Source organism: Grammomys surdaster, unplaced genomic scaffold (assembly GCF_004785775.1).
Source record: "Grammomys surdaster isolate TR1022 unplaced genomic scaffold, NIH_TR_1.0 174, whole genome shotgun sequence".
Taxonomy (NCBI): Eukaryota; Metazoa; Chordata; class Mammalia; order Rodentia; family Muridae; genus Grammomys; species Grammomys surdaster.
This window is the reverse complement of record NW_021604622.1, coordinates 2,175,875-2,195,014: the sequence shown is the minus strand read 5'-3', so window position 1 is coordinate 2,195,014 and position 19,140 is coordinate 2,175,875.

Below are 19,140 nucleotides of genomic sequence, written 5' to 3'. Positions count from 1 at the left end.
GAGAGAGAGAGAGAGAGAGAGAGAGAGAGAGAGAGAGAGAGAGAGAGGAACATACACACTCAGAGAGACAGAGAGAGACAGAGACACAGAGACAAAGAAACAGAGAGAGATAAAGGGAAAGAGATAGAGAGAGACAGAGACACAGAGAGACAAAGAGACAGAGAGAGATAAAGAGACAGAGATGGAGAGAGGTGAGACATAGAATTGGAGCAAGGCACAAGCTAGGATTACAGGTGTATGTAATCAATGCAAGCATTAGAAGACCTGCTGATGAAAAACAGTCAGAAGTAAGGCAAGAGCCAATGAGACTGTATAAACACACTGGGTGAAATATTTAGAGAAAGGTTCAAGCTAACAGCGACTTTAAGGGGTTTTGACTGAAATACTGGAAGTGTCCAGTGGTGCCGGTTAAGAGTTTTCTTAATAATACAATCTCTTGGTTCCAGAAGGAGAGGGGAAAGCCAATCATCAGGAAATACATTTTTTAAATGCTCTTGAAATGTGTAGATTTTATTGGGACAAGACCTGTAATGATATTGGCCATTGCTTTTTCTTGAATCGATACACAGCTTCAAGAAAGGAAGTCATACAAATGAGGTTTCAGCAGGGATCTTGGACAGCAGTGTTGATCCACATTTTCTAAGCATATTTGTAAGTGGATACATTGTCTCCTGGCCACATCTAAGACGTAAAGGATAACTGACACAGTGTGTTCTATATGTGAGTGTTGAAAACAATTCCCTTTGGTTGATTCCACCGCTTGGTTCATAATTGTTAGCCTGTCCTCTTCATTACTAGCCCTTTCTCCTAATCTGAGGAGAACTATTGTGTTTATGAGGATAGCTTTTGTATTTTGTCTGGTGAAAACCATTGTGTTTTATACATCGAGCTAATGATGTAAGCACTTATTTGAAAGTAGTTTATAAGCTATAAAATATTTATGGCTTTTTAATGCTGTATATTATTTTAAAAATACATTTATTAATCTTTGAGAATTTTGTACAATTTGATCATATTTACTCCCACTCATCCCTCTAACTCCTCCCAGATAATCTGTAGATTCTTATTGATGTTTCGAGGAAGTCCTGAGACTCACAAATTTTTATACACAATTATCAGCCAGTTGGATTACGAGGTTTTGAACAGTAACACGTGTTGTTCAGCTAGAAGAGCAGGAAAAACAATGAATTGCATTGTAGGTTAGCTCTGTTATTACAGGCACGGCGATGAGTCTACCTGTAAAGTAGCTAGGGATATATTATGGAATAGAGGTTTGTGGCTACTAAGGGTAAGAAAATATGGATACAGGTAAGTTGTATGTATGTATGTGTGTGTGTGTGTGTGTGTGCGCATGTATACACACACACACACACACAGAGAGAGAGAGAGAGAGAGAGAGAGGGGATTGTTATTGTTTAAATATTAGGTTTTACTATGTATTCATGGCTGAATTGGTATTACTATGTTGTACAGGCAAGCTTTGAACTTAAGAGCAATTTTCCTGCTTCAGTCTCCTCAGTGCTGAGATTACAGTTAATGCCATCATTGGGTTTTCCCTCTCGCCCGTCTTCTCCTCTCCCCTCTCCTCCCCTCTGTCTGCCCTTCCTCTCCCCTCCCCTCCCTTCTCTTCTTTTTCCTCTTCTCCCTATTTCCTCTACCTCCTCCCATCCCTTCCTTTTGTCTCTTCTCCCCTCCCCTCTCCTTTTCCTTCCTACTTACTTTCTTTTTGACCTGATGTTGTACCATATACCCCAAACTAGCCTGGCCTCCAAGTCATTAGGTAGCCCCAGCTAGCTTCAAATTTGCCATCCATCTGCGTCAGCGTCCTGAGTGCTATGACTATAGGCATAGGCCAGCATGCCCTGCTCATTTTAAAGCATGTTAAGACTCTGTTAACATATGGAGCCGCGGTGTTTTGGAAGAATCTTTGCACTCATCTAGTTCCGTAAATATGCCTGAGATCATGTGCCAAGTCTGACAGATTGATGGATGCTCATTGGAGCCCTGTGCTAAGAAATGTGCCGAAGCTGCTTCTGGGGAGAACGTAAAGTTTAATGTACAAATGAGCAAATGGCTGTGAGAGGGGATGCAACGTGTCTCTGCTCATCACACACGTTCATCTGAATCTGGTTCAGCCCCCCACTTCAGAGAAGCTTACCTGAGGCCCCACAGCCTGTCAATGAGTCCAGGAGTCTCCAACTCTGATCTAGTAATTCTTGCCGTATACCTCAGACACTAGACTTATCTGCTACAATAAACAGTCAGTCTGGCCTGGCTACACAGGCCTGTTATTGGCTACTCAGGACCCTGAGGCAAGAGGATGGAGAGTTCAAAGACCGCTTGGCTTTGTGTACCGATCTCTTCAAAACTGAAACATTCTCTCTGGGATATAAGGAGACTCTTAAGACTTTGAAAGCTAAAGGGACAACACGCAGGATGCTTAGAAAGTTACAAGACCCAAGGAGCTCCTCCACAAGGTCGCAATCTGCAAACTCTGGAGAGAGGCAACACTTGGTGGGGCTGCCTATAACCTGCAGCTCTTAAGTCGTCTCCCGATCCCGGCTGGGCTTCTGGTGATACACTGCTTGCTAAGCACTCGTGCTCCTGTACGTAACCTCTCACCTACTAACTGTATGGATCCCAAGTGCATTCGCCAAGCGTCATCTAGTTCCCAAGCTAGAAATACGCAGAATCCTTTCATTAGTCAGCCCCTATTTGGAATATTCATATTTCCCCAGAAAAGTCACAGGACAGCTGAGCTACAGAGTGAACTCAAGACTAAATGAGGTGACTTAGTGAGACTCTGTTTTTTTTTTTTTTTTTTTTTTTTTTAGAGAGCTGGGGATGTAGCTTGGTATTAGAGGTTTTGTAAAGCCCTAGTTTGGGTCTGTAACACCATAAACAAAGTAAACAAGCAAACAAACAAATAAATTGTAACATCACTCCCATGAAGACATGCACACATACTTCCCTGCAGGCTAAAACCATGAACATTAGAATCCAATAGCTTGCAAAGCAGACCTCTCACTAATTAAGGAAGTTTGAATTTGTGAGTTTTTATGACATAGGCAAGAGAAGTTCCTTAGGCTCTCTTAAGAGCCTTTTGATACACACACACACACACACACACACACACACACACATATAGATATATATGTATAACTACTATGATTTGGCATGAAATAGAAACAGTGAAATAAAAACTCAGGTTTACAGACTACTACAGAGTGGATTTACCGCTAATGCTATGATCTACAAACACTGGCATAAAGCATAAGGGATTTTTTTTTCTTTTTTCTTCCTAGCGGTGGAATGTAAAGGAAATGTCTGAGAAACAGCTGGAAATGATTGCTGAGCATTTCGAACAGTCCTGTGAAATGCTATGAATTCAGAGAATCACTTCAGAAGCCCAGGACCATATCCCTCAGAAGATGTGTATGGACGTTGGGTTAAACTTCGGATTAAACTTTGTGGACTCGCTTTAACAAAGACTCTGTCCTCTGGCACTTGAAAGGAAATTCTTTCTCTTTTCTTCTTGACCACTTTCTCCCTGCTATACCTAATTTGTAATTGAACCTTTAATTGATGAGTTAGCTAATTAACTTGAGACGGTCTTGCTAGAGCAGGCTTGTCTAGAACTTCTGGGCTTATGTGGTCCTCCCTTCTGTTCATCCCGAGCAGGGAACAGAGGTTTTGTCCTACCTCGTCCTCACCTGACAGCACTCCAGTCTTCCAGGACATACATTATGAATCTTTCATTTTAGCCTTTCAGAATTCATAAATGAAACAACTGATAAAGAACTGTGATTCCATTTTGCATACACAAGAGCCATCAAAACCCAGTGTCATCCAGCACAAATGAGAGAACTGTGTTACGCTATCTGTACGCATCTTCTTATTATACCCAGGATTCCTACGCTAGTCGACTTGGAGAGATTCCCTGAAAAAACACTCGACAGCAGCAATATTAAACTGCAGTCCAAGCACAAGCATATCTGGTGATGGCTGCCTTTGTCTGCTTGTGTTCAGACAGAAAATGTTCTGTGACTGTGAGTGGTAGAAGTTGGAGGAATATAGGAAATGTCAGGGATGTAAAGCAAGGTTGGATGGGAACTGAGAGCAATGCAGGGTTGCTCAAAATCTATCAGAGCAGATAGGGTGAGGTGACACACCCCCACCTGTGGTTTCAGCACTATGGAGGCTGAGGTAGGAAAACTGGAGAGTTCAAAGCCAGTCTGGCCTACCTAGAGAGACCCGATCTCATAAGGCCAGAGTAAATAAATGAATGATAAAGTATGACCATGCCAGGTTCTTTGATTACAGTATCCCCAGCCTCATCTCAGAGACCAGAGGAGATCAGCAATCCTAGTCCACACTGAGATGCGATCCGCGCCACAGTGAAAGAATAACATAGCACTGGAATTATTCAACCAAACCAGGCCAGGATATGGAGGAACAGAAAACTGGCAGAGGCATTAGCATAGAGTCTTTGATCTCCTTTCTCTGAACACAGTTTTCTATGTTTTGGAGGAATACATGACCGGATGAAATATAACATTCCTCTGCTTGCTACACATTTAGATATTTTAAGTGTAAGAAAGTTATAAGGGCTTGCTTTGTTGATAAAAGAAAGAGCTGATATTTGTCCTTGTAGCGTACATGCCAGATATCAAGAATTTTATCCAAAGTTCCAGCTAGAAGAGTTGGGGAAGAAAAGGAACAGAACACCTCCTTGCGTTCCTCCCACTGCGCACGTCTTCTTGGGACATGCTGTCCAGCACACCCACACATTCTATCCAAGTGCAAACAAACAAACAAACAAACAAATAACCAGGCATATAGTAAGAACCAGAGAAAGCAAAGCTGCAGAAGAAGACTTGTAAGTTTGACACCAACATTTTCAACTCTCAGGATGAATTCTATATCTCAGATAATGAGTCTTGTGTATTCCCTTCTTTTTGTGATTCTGAAACAAAATGTCTTTGTCTTACGGTCTGTCTCAAAGTATGGCCGTTATTCTTTATGATGTCACGTATTAAGCTTGAGCAAATGGGTGTTTGATTATGAAGTGTCAAAGTGCAATTCGAGAAAGCAACTGAGAAGCACAATAAAAGTGTTTAAATTGGATGATGAGAACCATGCCATTGTAAGTACATACAGGATTAAAGTATCCCTCTGCTTTTGGAATGAATTATTAGGAAGCAAATGTTTTGAATTGCAAACATGTGACACAGTTTTAGTTGCTGTCTGTTCCCTCTCCTGTCTGCCTGCTCCTTTTTTCCCCCTAACCGAGATGTTTTTGTCAACATGTGGTGCTATATTCTAGTAGGCCACAGGACTTATCACACTCAAATGGGGGAGTCCAGAGACTACAAAAGTGCCAGTCCACTATCAGGTCAAGAGTTTTTAATGAATGATTTCTAGATATTTTAGTGGCTATTTTACATGTACTAAGGAATAATTGTAAGGAGAAAGTAAGTATCCTATAGTGATAGGTGATATGACGAATGCCAGAATAAGACAGTTGGAGAAATACAACATTCCACACTGCTGAAATTTTTAGTTACTCATCAGATTCATGGAGAAGCGGCAAGGGCCAGGCAGGCTGCATTATCATTGAAAGTACCTGTTGATTTGTACTTGGTTATACAGATAAAATGGAAATAGGAGATTCTTGTCTGTCTGTCTGTCTGTCTGTCTATCTATCATCAATCATCTATCTATCCATCCATCATATCATATCTACCTATCTATCTATCTATCTATCCATCCATCCATCCATCATCTATTTGTCTATCTATCTATCTATCTATCTATCTATCTATCTATCTATCTATCTATATCTATTTTTCTATCTGTCTATCTGTATTTTTGAGACAGGACCTCACTATCCATGTAACTCTGGCTGTTCTGGAAGTCACTCTGTAGACCAGGCTGCCTTTGAACTCACAGAGATCCACCTGCCTCTGCTTCCCAAGTGCTCTGATTAAAGGTGTGCACCAGTACGGCCAGCTCGGAGGAGGTTCTTGCTGATGAAAATAAAATGAAAATCATGAACCATGGCAACAATTCTCAACTCGTGACTCATGACCCCTTTGGAATCACATCCGATATCCTACATATAAGACATTTACATTACGGTTCATAATAGTAGCTATGAAGTAGCAATGAAATAACTTTATGGTGGTGGTGGGGGGGATGTTACCACAGCATGAGGAACTGGGTTTTAAGTAAGAATTCTTTTGACACTGAGGTAAGATAGAATGAAGCCATCACAGAGGCTACAGCCAACAGTAGGATGACTCCCAGTATCGGGTGAAAGAAGCCAGACCAAAATGAGCATCTACAGCGTGGATCCCTTCTCATAGCTCACTCAGTAGCCTGGGCAATGCTGAGTATTTGAGGTCGTGTACATAAGTACTAAAACTATTTAACAAATCGAAGAAATGAGTACCACGAAAGTCAATACATGGAGGTAAAAAAAGATACTGTAATCAGGGGGAATCAGGGGTTTGTGTTTCTTGATCCATTTGAGTGTGGCAGAATGCTGTCTTTGTAATCGCTCGGCCAATCCCTAATATAAGTGATTCTTTATGAATGTACCCATTAGGTCACAGTCTTAAAATGTTTAGAAGAAAGCAGGGAAAGACAAAAATTCCAGCATGTTGATGTTGGATTTGAAATTACACTGTGGAAGCAAATGCTTATTGATTGAAAAACAGAAGGTTTGAGAGCCAAAGGTTTGTGGTGGGAAAAGGAAAACTCTAAAATTAGGAAAAAACCATTAACCTAAGAAACAAACCTATTTCTCAGAACAAGGCAAGCTCTGTGTCAAAAAAAAATCTTCCTTTTGCTTAATATTATTTTTAATTTCATTGAGAAGGAATTCAGAGATCGAAGCTGTATTCATTGCCAGCTACACTGAGAGTCACCTGGAAACCCTAGTAAAATGGTTAAATAGGCAAAATATTCCAACACAATAACTTCGCTAACATCGGCAAAGTCAGCACACTCTTTCTTTCTTTCTTTCTTTCTTTCTTTCTTTCTTTCTTTCTTTCTTTCTTTCTTTCTTTCTTTCTTACTTTTCTTTTTTTTTTGAGCTGGAGTTTCTCATTGGAGGCCTGGCTGTCCTGGAACTCAAGCTCTAGTCCAGGCTTTGGCCTCGAACTCACAGAGATCTACCTGCCTCTGCCTCTTGAGTGCTGAGATTAAAGGTTTGTGCCACCACCACCTGGCTTAATTTGCATTTCTTAGATTACTAAAGTGGTTGGGAATTTTCCTGTTTGTTGGCTATTTACTTAAACATTTTTGTTTACACGTGATATACCTCTTCAGGTCTCTTGACATTTTTCTGCAGAAAATTCTTTTAGGAATTTGTAGGGATTCTTTATTGATTTTTCAAACCTAGTGCTTTTGTTGCACATATAGATTGTATTACAATCTAAATAAACATGTGCATATTTTATACCTAATAGATATATCTGTATGCTTTTTTTCTTTGCTGAGGTTTGAGAAAGGGAGAATGAGACCATTTGATTAATGTCGTGACTGACATGGATTTAGGGGATACAAAAATATTATGAAAATAGAGCTTAATTGTTAGAATGTTGGCCCAGCATGCATGATTCCCCAGCACACCGTAAACTGAGCATACTAGCACACTGATAGCCTTCTCTCTCAGGTGGTAGACACCACTGGGGAATCAGAAATTCAGACTCATCATAAGCTACAAAGCGAGCTCAAGGCCAGTCAGAAGTCAATGAAACCTTGTCTAGAAAAACAAAGTTGTTATTTATGCCAGGACTATTTTAACACTATGTCTCATCTCCTTTTAGCACCAAAATGTCTATTTCAGATCATATGAAGACTATTGCGTGTCAGAAGAATAAAAGAGGATTCTAGGCTCAGGAGAGCCTTAAAAGAAACCATTTACTATCAAAAATCCCATGTTTTAATTTAAACATGGGGTTCAGAGATAGACCATGACGAGTCAAAAAGACTACTGGTCTGCCACAAACCCTAGGTCTCCCTCTGCCATTTTCTTATTATGTTAGGGTTAGAGTTGGGGTTGGAGTTGGGGTTGGGGTTGGAGTTAGGTATAAGCCTCTCTGTTGTGGTTAGCTCTTTAGTACCTACTTTTAATATTAATAATAACACAATAGACAAAGCCTTGACGAGGTGACAGAAAACTTGGGCGTCCTGGTTCCTCTTTAAACAGGAGCTACTTGGGAAGGGACACTTCTAACCATTTCCCAGGGAGCAGTGGCTTTGTCAGCTTTCAGGATGAGGCTTCCTGCCTTTATGGGTGGGAATCTTAAATCTAGAAACTCGTTCTGATACTCTGAGCTGGACTTACCCTGGACAAATGTCTCCCTTTCTTCATGGCTATAGTCTTTCCTGGTTTCTGGATCTCCCTTCGTTTGTGAGCCTTTGGTAATATGCAATCTCTAATGGCTGCTTCTGTTGCTCAGTTTCACGTTCAATGTTGGGTTTCAAAGGGAAGTAGTATGGGAAGAAGCCTGATGCGGAGATCATTTCCTTGTATTCTTTGCCATAGCCACTTCGTCTTCATGATGGTGTGGATAAAGCTTTTTCTAGAAATCGCTATAAACTATATTTTATGTGACTTTTGAAAAGGAAAATAATAAAATACATTCTAAATTCCATTTCTCTTTAGAGAAAGAAAATGATTTGACAACAAGTAAGTAAAGCTAGGAGAGATATTGACCAAATAGCAAAGCTATGTCATTTTAAAAAGAACGTTTGCTACTGGGACACATAAATAGCCATAAAATGGCAGTTCTCTATGTGTGATCTGAGACCGCTGGGGAGCTTTAGGATTTCCTAGATGATCAGCCTTTGGGATAGCGTCTTGCAATTTTACAACTTAAATATAACCACATTTATGTTTGCTTTATAGTTGAGGATGAATTGGCTTGTAGCCTTCATTAATGTCTTATTAAAATTAGCATGTCTCAACAATTTTGTTGGTCCAAGTGTCCAAGGATGCTTTGTGATCTGTGGGCTGGAAATATCGAAAAAAATATACTAGAATCATTTATATAAACACTTTAAATAAAAAGTTAATTCTCACTATACAAGAAATATGTACAAAGCTTGTACTATCTGATACTAAAAAAGACTAAAATGGAATGAATGAATGAATAAACAAGTAAGTAAAGACCATTTTGACCTTAGTAGTTACAGTCCCAGATATTGAGTCAGAAAGCTCTGAAAGTTTAACCTGGAAATCATCCCATCTTTCAGTCATCCTGAGGGAAGTGGTGATGTCTAATGTGATAACCTGGTAAGTCTGAACAAAGAGAATAAAATTGGAACAGAGAAAAGGAGGAGGAGGGAGGGAGAGAGGGAGAGAGAGGAGGATAAAAGAGGAGAGAAAGAAGAAGGAAGAGAGGAAGGGAAAGATGGGGAAGAAGAGAGGAGAGAAAAATGAAGGGGAGATTACCTTGGCTCTTGTGACTTTACTGCGGCTGGTCTCAACTTCCTTGAGGCTCAAGTGTAGTTCTACATTTGGGCTCTAAAGGGTGGTCTCATAGCTTGTGCCCTAAGGGGTGGTCTCATATGTTTGGGCTCTAGGGGCTGGTCTCATAGCTTGGGCTCTAAATGGTAGTCTATTCTTCTAGGCCATTTCTCTGTGGTCCTCTCTTTGGTTAGTGAGAGCAGCAGTTTTTAATCTGGTAGAGAACGGAGAATGGTTAAAGAGAAGGTGTGATCTTTGGTTAGAATCTAGTCATCTCCACTGCACGAGAGCACACTTTTCTGTGTCCACAGCTAAAGAGGAATATGAAAGACTTGGAATAGATTCAGCTCAGTAACAAGAAAATGAAGTATGTTGTTGAAAAAGAATTCAAATTTGATTTAAACTTATCCTGCCTAGGGAAGGTAGACTGAAATCATGAATTAATACAATTCTCTGTTGATGTTCGAATGAAGAATAATATCAACAGTGAAGGCTGCAACTCAGTATTTAACACAGAAGTGAAGGCATGTAACAAATATTTATGAACTGAAATGTAATGTGGTTTTGGTATTTTTTTAGCTTCATAGTACTGCAATTCAATAGGAATTTCAGAGCCTACCACAGTATGTAACTGGAAGTTTCTTTTCTTTTTTTTTTCCTTTTTTTTTGTTTTTTTGACACAGGGTTTCTCTGTGTAGTCCTGGCTGTCCTGGAACTCACTCTGTAGACCAGGCTGGCCTCGAACTCAGAAATCCACCTGCCTCTGCCACCCAAGTGCTGGGATTAAAGGTGTGCGCCACCACTGCCCAGTGAAAGTTTCATTTCTAAAGAAGGTAACTTTTGTTTGAGAGGGGAAAAGGAAATGTATAGAACTAAATTGCAAAAAGAATTTATTGAGCAAAAGTATTTGAAACATATAACAAAGTTTTAAAATTTGATAATGACTATAAATCAGTTTGAAAAAAGTATGAATCCTTTCCCATAGGCAAAGTACCCACATGAAAACTTCTCAGGTAAAGCACCCCCCCCCCATTGACCAATCAAATATGATTATTTTGTTTTGGCATTACTTTTTAAGTTGGGTGATTATTATAACTGGTGGGAGCATAAACTGGTACAGCCTTTTGTATGGTAAATGGTCAGTACCCAAACCAAACCACACAATACCAAAAACAAACAAACAAAACAATCCCCTCCCACACACAAAACCAAAACCAACCAACTAACCAAACAAAAAAACAAAAAAAGTCCGAATTGGATTTTTAAATTTTTTTCACTAGCCAATGGGAGACTGACACAGGCACTAATCTAGTGCACTAGTGACACATCTAACCAGTAATTGTGCTCATAGCAGGGCCATCTTAGGAGGGTTTGGAAATTAACTTCATTGTTTTAATTTTATATTCTCTCTTTTTGAGACAGGGTTTCACTGTGAAGTTTTTGGTTGTCCTGGAACTCACGCTGTAGACTAGTGGGGGCCTTGAACTCACAGAAATTCACCTGCTTCTGCCTCTTAAGTTTGCCATGATTCACACCAACTCAGTTCGTATTTGGAGAAAAGAATCTGCACTGGGAACTAAAAGCAAAATCCTCTAGTCCATCACAGATGTGAAAGTCGACCATTAATCATGCTGGCGTCAGAAAGGTCTGTGAAGACTCTAATCAGTAAAAGAGAATAATTTTTTACTTCTATGGATGATTTTGACATATAAGTAGGTGTCCCAAAGTTTATGTCAAATACTAACTAACTACTGTGACAGTTACACCAAAATTGCTCACATGGGGAGTCCCAATATTTCACTTAACCATATGGAAGAAGTACTGTCTGTTTTTTTTTTTTTCTAGAAAGGCTTGATTTCAGGAACAGTAGGATGTAGAGAGTAGCAGTCCTTGAGAGAGCACAAGGCAGCTTAGTCAATAAGGACTACACAGCTATTATGTAGACCTAGAGCCATGACTCAGTCAACCTCTGCAGTTTTAGAGGGATAACTGGTACAGGTGCAGGGCGGATCAAGGGACTCACCTATACTCGAGGTATTTCTCCTATGTCCCTGGCTTCTTAGGAATTGGAAATACATATCTATTAAACTTCTAATTTAACATATGAGACAAGATTAAAAAGAAAAAAAGAAGACAAAGAAGAAGAAGAACGAAGAAGGAAGAAGAAGAGGAAGAGGAGGAGGAAGAAAAAGGAGGAGGAGGAGAACAAAGGAGCATCTATCCATCCTGAATGTCCATTTTCTATCTGGTACGAGCATAAAATAAAACAACCATATACACTGCACAGCTTCCATTCCCTGGAAGAACATGTCAATAAAGGTGTCATGGAAACTACAGACATCAGCAGACATGAATATTAAGTTTCTACTATCTACTTTGATTTAGAGTGAAAATCAGGAGCACTAGACTTTAGGATCTCAGTCATTAAGTTTGACATGCTAAGACCAGACTGGGGTTTAAGAATGATTTTCATGTCTGGGGATTGAGAAATAGGATATTGTAATATAAACCGATCATGGCATTAGACTCATGCTGAAGCAAGGAGCATAGTTACAGCCATAACAAATAAGTGGAGTGAACTGGAGGTCACAGCTGGGATTGTGTTCCAGAATAAAAGAGAACAAAGTGTCAAATATGGTCTCAGGGGAGATTAAACATGAAGACATAGAAAGTATCCTAAATATGAGTAATGCTTGTGCCTGAGGAAGAGGGTCGGTGAGAGGGAGACACATGCTACAATGGAGAAAATCTGTGCTGAAGACATTTGACTCAGCAGTTTGTATATCCTATCCTGCTTTTGCTCCGTGAGTTCAAAGATCAACCCTTGACAGAGCTTCTTGTATTTCTGCTCTTCAGGCTATGACTCTTCTAGGCTGGAAAGTTAGAGGACTTCTTGGTACCATTGTAGATGGGATGTCAAACAAAAGAATAAACATGGGGTTGAAAGATGGTTCAGCTATTAAGAGCACTTCATTTTCTTGCAAAGGACCTGGTTGGTTCCCAGAGGCCACACAGTGGCTAACAACAACTACCTGTACGATTAGCCTCACGTTATTTGACTCCCTTCTCTGCTCTCCCTGGGCTCTTGCACACACACACATAACTCTTGCACACATAAACTCATGTAGGCATATACACATATATAAGTAGAAACAGAGAAGTGAGCTCTCAGACATTATTTTCCCTAGGCAATAAAACCAGAGTCCAATTAACATATTAAATAGTGATTCCATATATTTGTGGATATGTTAATACTAGACAGAGAAAGAGAGGGGATGGAGTGTCCATGAAGCTAAAATAAGATAGGCCATAATCTCAAGTATGTAGTCCTGAGTCTGTGACTAAAGGCTTGCATAGTTGTTTCCATTTTCCTTTCTCAAGAAGTGGGATACAACTAGAACTTTCTAATATACTGTAAAGTGGTGTTATGAGCATGTGAACAAAATCATGTGCAGAAAAAAAATCATAGAAATTCAGATGCTAGTGAGAGCTCAGGGGCCATGTGTCAGTCAGGTCTGTTACAAGTTGCAGGAGCTACACAGTGGCTCTCCAAAAGCCAGCTGACCTGTCTTTAAAAGCACTATCCCTGCATTGTGGATAAAGCTGGTTTCATTGTGAAGAAAGAAGCTCACACTTGCCTAAGTGATTGCAATTCCACAGTTCCCAGACACATCAGATAAAAATCATTAAACACACATCAGTCATGTGGAATAATAGGGACAGCCACGAGAGCGGAAAGTTATCGTAGGATCCACGTCTCCGGCTTTGAAAATAAACTCAGCCCAGCTGCATCATTCATTTTCCATAGAGTCTCCAGCATTGCTTGAACAGTATTTGCATACCAGCAGGAGATTATTATCTTGGAATCAATAAGATTATGTTTTGGGGAATGTAGAATTCATTGCATTTTACACATTTGTAGGCTGGGGACTTTACACTGGTGCACTCAATACTAGAACAAAGGAATGCTATGGAGAATGTGTCTTAGTGTATCCTGAGGCTAAAATATTCCTAGAAAAGTTCTGCAGATGCAAAGCCACAGGGAGGAGAGAGTAGCACTCTATTGCTTTTCTGCGGCCACTCTTCCCAATCCTTCTACCAAGGAGTTTATTTATAGAATCCCAAGTCTCCATAAGCACAATAAAACTTTCAGTATAACTCTCGACCATGGCTGAGAGAGGACATTGGCATGCTTACCATACTGGTCTTGGCAGCAAATTATATGGAGATACCAATAACTCCATAAACAAAATAAATAATATTTGATTGGAACATTAAAAATATCAATGTAAAAGGCCTATACTGAATGAAATCTTGTAAGAACCTAGATGGAATAAAGAAACAAGATGCTCAGAATACTGTCCTATGCAGTTGAAGTTGGGTTACAAAGAATATCAGTCCATCCTGAATGAGGTTTAAACTTAAGAAAAGACCAGCGGAATTGTTCAAGAAGGCCTGGGAGTTCTCAGTGAGTTTCAGTGAGGATTTCTGGGTGACTATAGGCACATACAATTCATTTTATCTTTAAAGTGTTGGACAAGAAAGATTTGTGTCTCTGTGACTTTGACTCAGGCAGACTTCTTTCACAGTCCAATTGCTAATCTTGGGAGGAGATGTGGGGCACTTCCCTCCTTCTACTTTCAAAACAATTTATGCATAGTTCTTTGAAACCAGCAATGCATTCTCTCTAAGGGACTTAGTATATACTTAAGTAGACATGAGCTCAAGAGGAAAAATGTTTATTTGAGAAAAAGAACCAGCCCTTAACCACATTTTCCCCAATGTCTGATACATAGGCTCTGGCCAGGGAACGTGGGTGGAACCATGTTCCTCTTGAGAGGTCACAATGAGCTCTTCTGGGGGTAGTGACCTTGCCACATATGTGGTTGCTGCTATGCCTCAGTCTATTTCCATAATATATGGATGGCTCACTGCCATTCCCCAGCAAGTCCACTGCCAAGACGTGGAGAGTAGGAAGTCTTTCTCCACCTACTTCCAACAGAAAACAACTATGGTTTCACTGGGCATTTATTCTATTGCCTTCTCCCCAAGGACAAGAGAGATCGAGAGGCATCTGATTAGTGACAAGATACATTTCAAGCTGACGACTGAACAGAATTACAGTCTTCTCTAAAAATATCCATGGTATTACATGTATCACTTTTTCAGCAGTAGATGAATGGTATCTGTATCCAAGCCTTCAACCCAGAGGACTCTATGTGATTGACACATGTGGAGAAAGCATCCCTGACTGCTTTGAAAACTTGGTGGAAACACAATGATCATAGCTCATTTTTTTCATGGTGTGTTTATCTTAAATGTGATAGATCCATAAGCCTCTTGAATCTTCTGAAATACGAAGGGCAGAGGAATTTCTTATCTTCCTCTAGGAAGAGCTGCCTTCTCCGGAGTATTTTTAACTTGGAACTCTTCCAAGAACTTCCTTGAAGGATATTGATATTTTCATACTGAATGACTACCCTGATACTTGTGACTGGGGTAACTACATACTCAGATATAAGTGGATTTATGTAGGGTTTCACTCCATTTTTTTCACTCTGAAATTTTTGGCAAACTGACTTCATCAGAGTGTTTGATGAAGGTGTGCCTACATGATGGAATGATGAAATGAATGAATGAATGAAATGACCACATTTCATACATTTAACTTGAACAATGTCCCTAGGTAAGTAGTTCTTTGAAAAATTGAGAGAAACAGGTTCTCCCAGCCCAACTACCTCTCTGAGAGACTTGTCCTCTTAGAAGGAACTCAGAGTACCCACTTTCTTTTTTTACTATCCCTTTCAACTTTGCTTTCGACACCATCTCTATCTTTTGTGACTTGGCCAATCTGCAGAACCACTCTCCACCAGGAATCCACAGCCACCACCCTAGGATGACCGCATCATTCACCACTCATCAGAGAAGCTTCTTCATGCAGTAGGTGGGAATTAATACAGAGATTCACAGCTAAATGTGCAGACACTGAGAAATATTGGCGCACTCAGTCCTAAATGGGATGTCTTTATCAAACTCCTCATCTCAGAGCTCAGGGAACTCCACGGAAGAGGAGGAAGAAAGACTATAAGACCCCCAGTGTGGTGGATGACTACAAGGAAACAGCACCTTCCAGATACAACACGGCTAGTTCACACTTGAACTCACAGAGACTGCGGCAGCACACACAGGGAAGACCTGTTCATGTCCAAATCAGACAAAAAATATCCTAGCATTGAGAAGGGGAAGTGGACACAAAGTCCCACCCCAACCAAGAAACTAGTGACGATCAATGCTTGCTGGGAGGGGAACAATTAGCATTCTCCAAAGGAGTGTCATTGGGTCAGTCAACCACATTCCAGGGAAGGCCTTATGACCAGACCAATACAGACTCCGTGACTCCATGTTTAGTTTTGTTCTGTTTGGTGTGCTTTGTGGTTTGTTTTGTTTTAACCTTTTTTTTTTTTTTTTGGTTTTGATTTTCATTGGGGGTGGTGTTGAGAGAAAGCAAAATATGAAGTTGGGAACACGAAGTGGTGGGAGAGTTTATAGAATAAATTGGGAGAGAAGAGTGTGATCAAAATTCATAGTACAAAAATTGAAATAGGAATAAATTAATTGAAAAAAAATAAAAATCTCGGGGAATGTCTGACGAGATGGCTCGACAGCTAATGTTTACTGATCTTGGAAAGGAGATTGTTTCAGTTCTTAGCACCTGCACGACTGCACACAACCATCTGTAATTTCAGTTCCAGGGGATCTGAAGCTCTCTTCCAGCCTTTTTAAGTACCAAGTGTTCACATGATGCCTATACACACAAGCCACCAGAATACTCATACACGTTAGATAAAAATAAATAGATTTTTAAAAATTGAGACGTGAGTCCTATCTGATTTCCTGTAGACTGATGTTACACTGATGGAATGAGATTGATCACCTGCAGACTTTGCCCTCTTCTTTGTGCCTGTGATTTGAGAAACTTTGTAAGGACCATTAAACTTCTGAGTGGTTATTTCCTTTCATTTTGTTTTGTTCTGTTTTGTTTTTTGTTTTGCTTTGTTTTGTTTCAGTCAAATGCCTGATATGCACTGCTTTAGTATGTATGAGTTGGTCAGAGAAGCATCCAAGCAAAATAATAGTAGTGACATATATTACATAGAATTGATTAAATTTTCAATGCTGTTCTGATTACATTTGTTAAGTCATTTAGTTCCTATACACAAAGATGAGCTATGTATTATTGTCCCCAAGCCACAGGAAGCAGTGACAGGAAGCAGAAAATGCTCTCTGTAGAGCTAGATCTGAGGTCAGTTTGGGCTTAGGGTCTATGATCAAATATTAAATTTATCTCCCTATCACTTTAGTTCCTACAGTGGAGTCTGCACTTTTCCCTCCCTTTACCCTACAGAAATTACAGAAAAGTAATATAAAATCAGGATAGTGATGTCCAGGGTTGGAATGGAAGGAGGAAAACCTGTATATCCTCATCCACAACTCTAGCATCCTGCCCCCAGCTCAGCTTAGGAAGAGCATCACTGTGGGTGAAGTGAACAAGAAAGGCTCCATCTGCCTGTACCTCCCAGTCAAAGATAACCTGTCTTACTAAAGGGGCTGCCTCTTATGTTGCCTCCCACATGACTCTAGGCTACATGGACCGAACTTTTGTCAAGTGCAATCAAAAGATCAGAAATGTTTTTTTTTTTCTTCACCCAATACATGGTTAGACTCAGTGACCAGATTGCTTTACACTGTAAATACTTTGGCACAGATTGTCTTTATCTCAGCTTTCTGGGAGAGACAAAATTCCACACCAGGAAAGGCAAGCTGAGTTCCAGAGGCTACTGCTCCATCACCGTGGTTCTCGACCTCCTAACACTGCAACCCGTTGCTATAATTCCTGATGCTGTGGTGACCCCCTCATCATAGAATTATTATGTTGCTACTTCATAACTGTAATTTTGCTTCTGTTATGAATTGCAATATAAATATCTGGTATGCAGGTTATCTGATATGGGACCCTAATGTCCCATGTTTAATGTTTTAAACCAGTGATCTAGAATCTTGCAACACCAATATATATATTTCAGGTATCATTTTGAGAGGACTAGTAATGACCTCTACTCTCATGCAAGCAGAGCAGAGCAGAGCAGAGCAGAGTGGAGCCTTGCCCAAGGAAAGACGCGAGTAAGAACATAGATTTGATATTCCTTATAAAAGAGCTAACTTTAGTTGCAGTAGAAAATGGGAAGTTCAAACTCACCTGTAACTTAACCATGATAGAATTTTTGATGGTAAGTTGTTTAAGGAGAGATTGAGAGTTTCAAGAGATCAACAGGATAAATTATAAGGCAGGAAGCTTATGAAGAGCGTGGGCATGGAAAGAGAAAAATTGTGAGAGTCCTTCTGAGGGCAGAATAAACCTCATTCCTAATTTCAAAGCATACTCTTGTAGCGGGATATTTACCCGCTACATTTGCAATAAAGCTCGGTGATTGGGTACCATGAAAGGCAGGCGGAGTGAAGAGTTGAGAGGAGAGAAGGAGAGAGGAGAGGAAGGGGAGGAGAGAGGGAGGGAGACTAGCAACCATGGAGGAGGATGAATGGGTCGAGAGCAGTCCTGGGTAGCAACTTCTATCTAAAGGTTAGATACTGGGTAACAATTCTAATTGTGTGGGCATCTTGTTAATTGATCATTTCTAAATATATAAATCCATTGGATAATCATGAAGCTTTAAGAGTTTCATTTCTACTGGGTACTGCTGGCATAGTGGGAATGGTCTGGGCTCAGCCGAGCTTTGTGGGGACAGTGCGGTGGATTGGCAGAGCCAGCCACCACACTGGGGTCTCGTGGGTGTCAGGGACAGTGTTTCTAGATAGCCAGAGCTGTGGTCAAGAGTCAGAGCAGGGGGAAAATGGTGGCTGCCCGAGGAACAAGCCGGACTGAGCACCACTGAATTCTAAATATCTCCTGTTACATACCCTCATAAACAAACCCAAACGAAATACATTGGATTGTGAAATACCTTATGCTATAGAGTACTACCGGATAAAAAAAAAACACTAAAACAAACAAAACGTCTAGAATACACAGCTCTGTCAAATGGAAAACATTTTTAGAACAGGCAAAAGATAAACTGTGATAAATGTAAAGGGATTGAGATCATGGACAGTGTGGAATTAGAAACAAACAAGGTAGAAACACAGGGGAGTCAAGTACAGAACAGTTCTAGGTCAGCAATGGATGAGGAACGAGAACCACCAGAAAGCTTATGACGTTATTTCACGATGAATGAGGATGAAGGAAATATGTCAACATGTGTGGGTTTCTGGGGAAACTTGTGGCCACAAACAACTACAGTTATTTAATTTTCTCTTTCCTTCTTTTTATTTTTTTGAGACATGGTTTCTCTGTGTAGCCCTGGCTGTACTGAAACTCACTCTGTAGATCAGGGTGGCCTCAAACTCAGGAATCCATCTGCCTCTGCCTCCCAAGTGCTGGGACTAAAGGCGTGCACTGCCACTCTCAGCCACAACTACGTTTAAAAAGATTAAAAACTTCTACTTAACAATTGCAATTTCTGCCTTGGAACCTGAAAATAAAACCAAGATCAACATAAACAATCAAAGCAAAACAAAATAACGACTGTAGAAAAAAGTTAAGA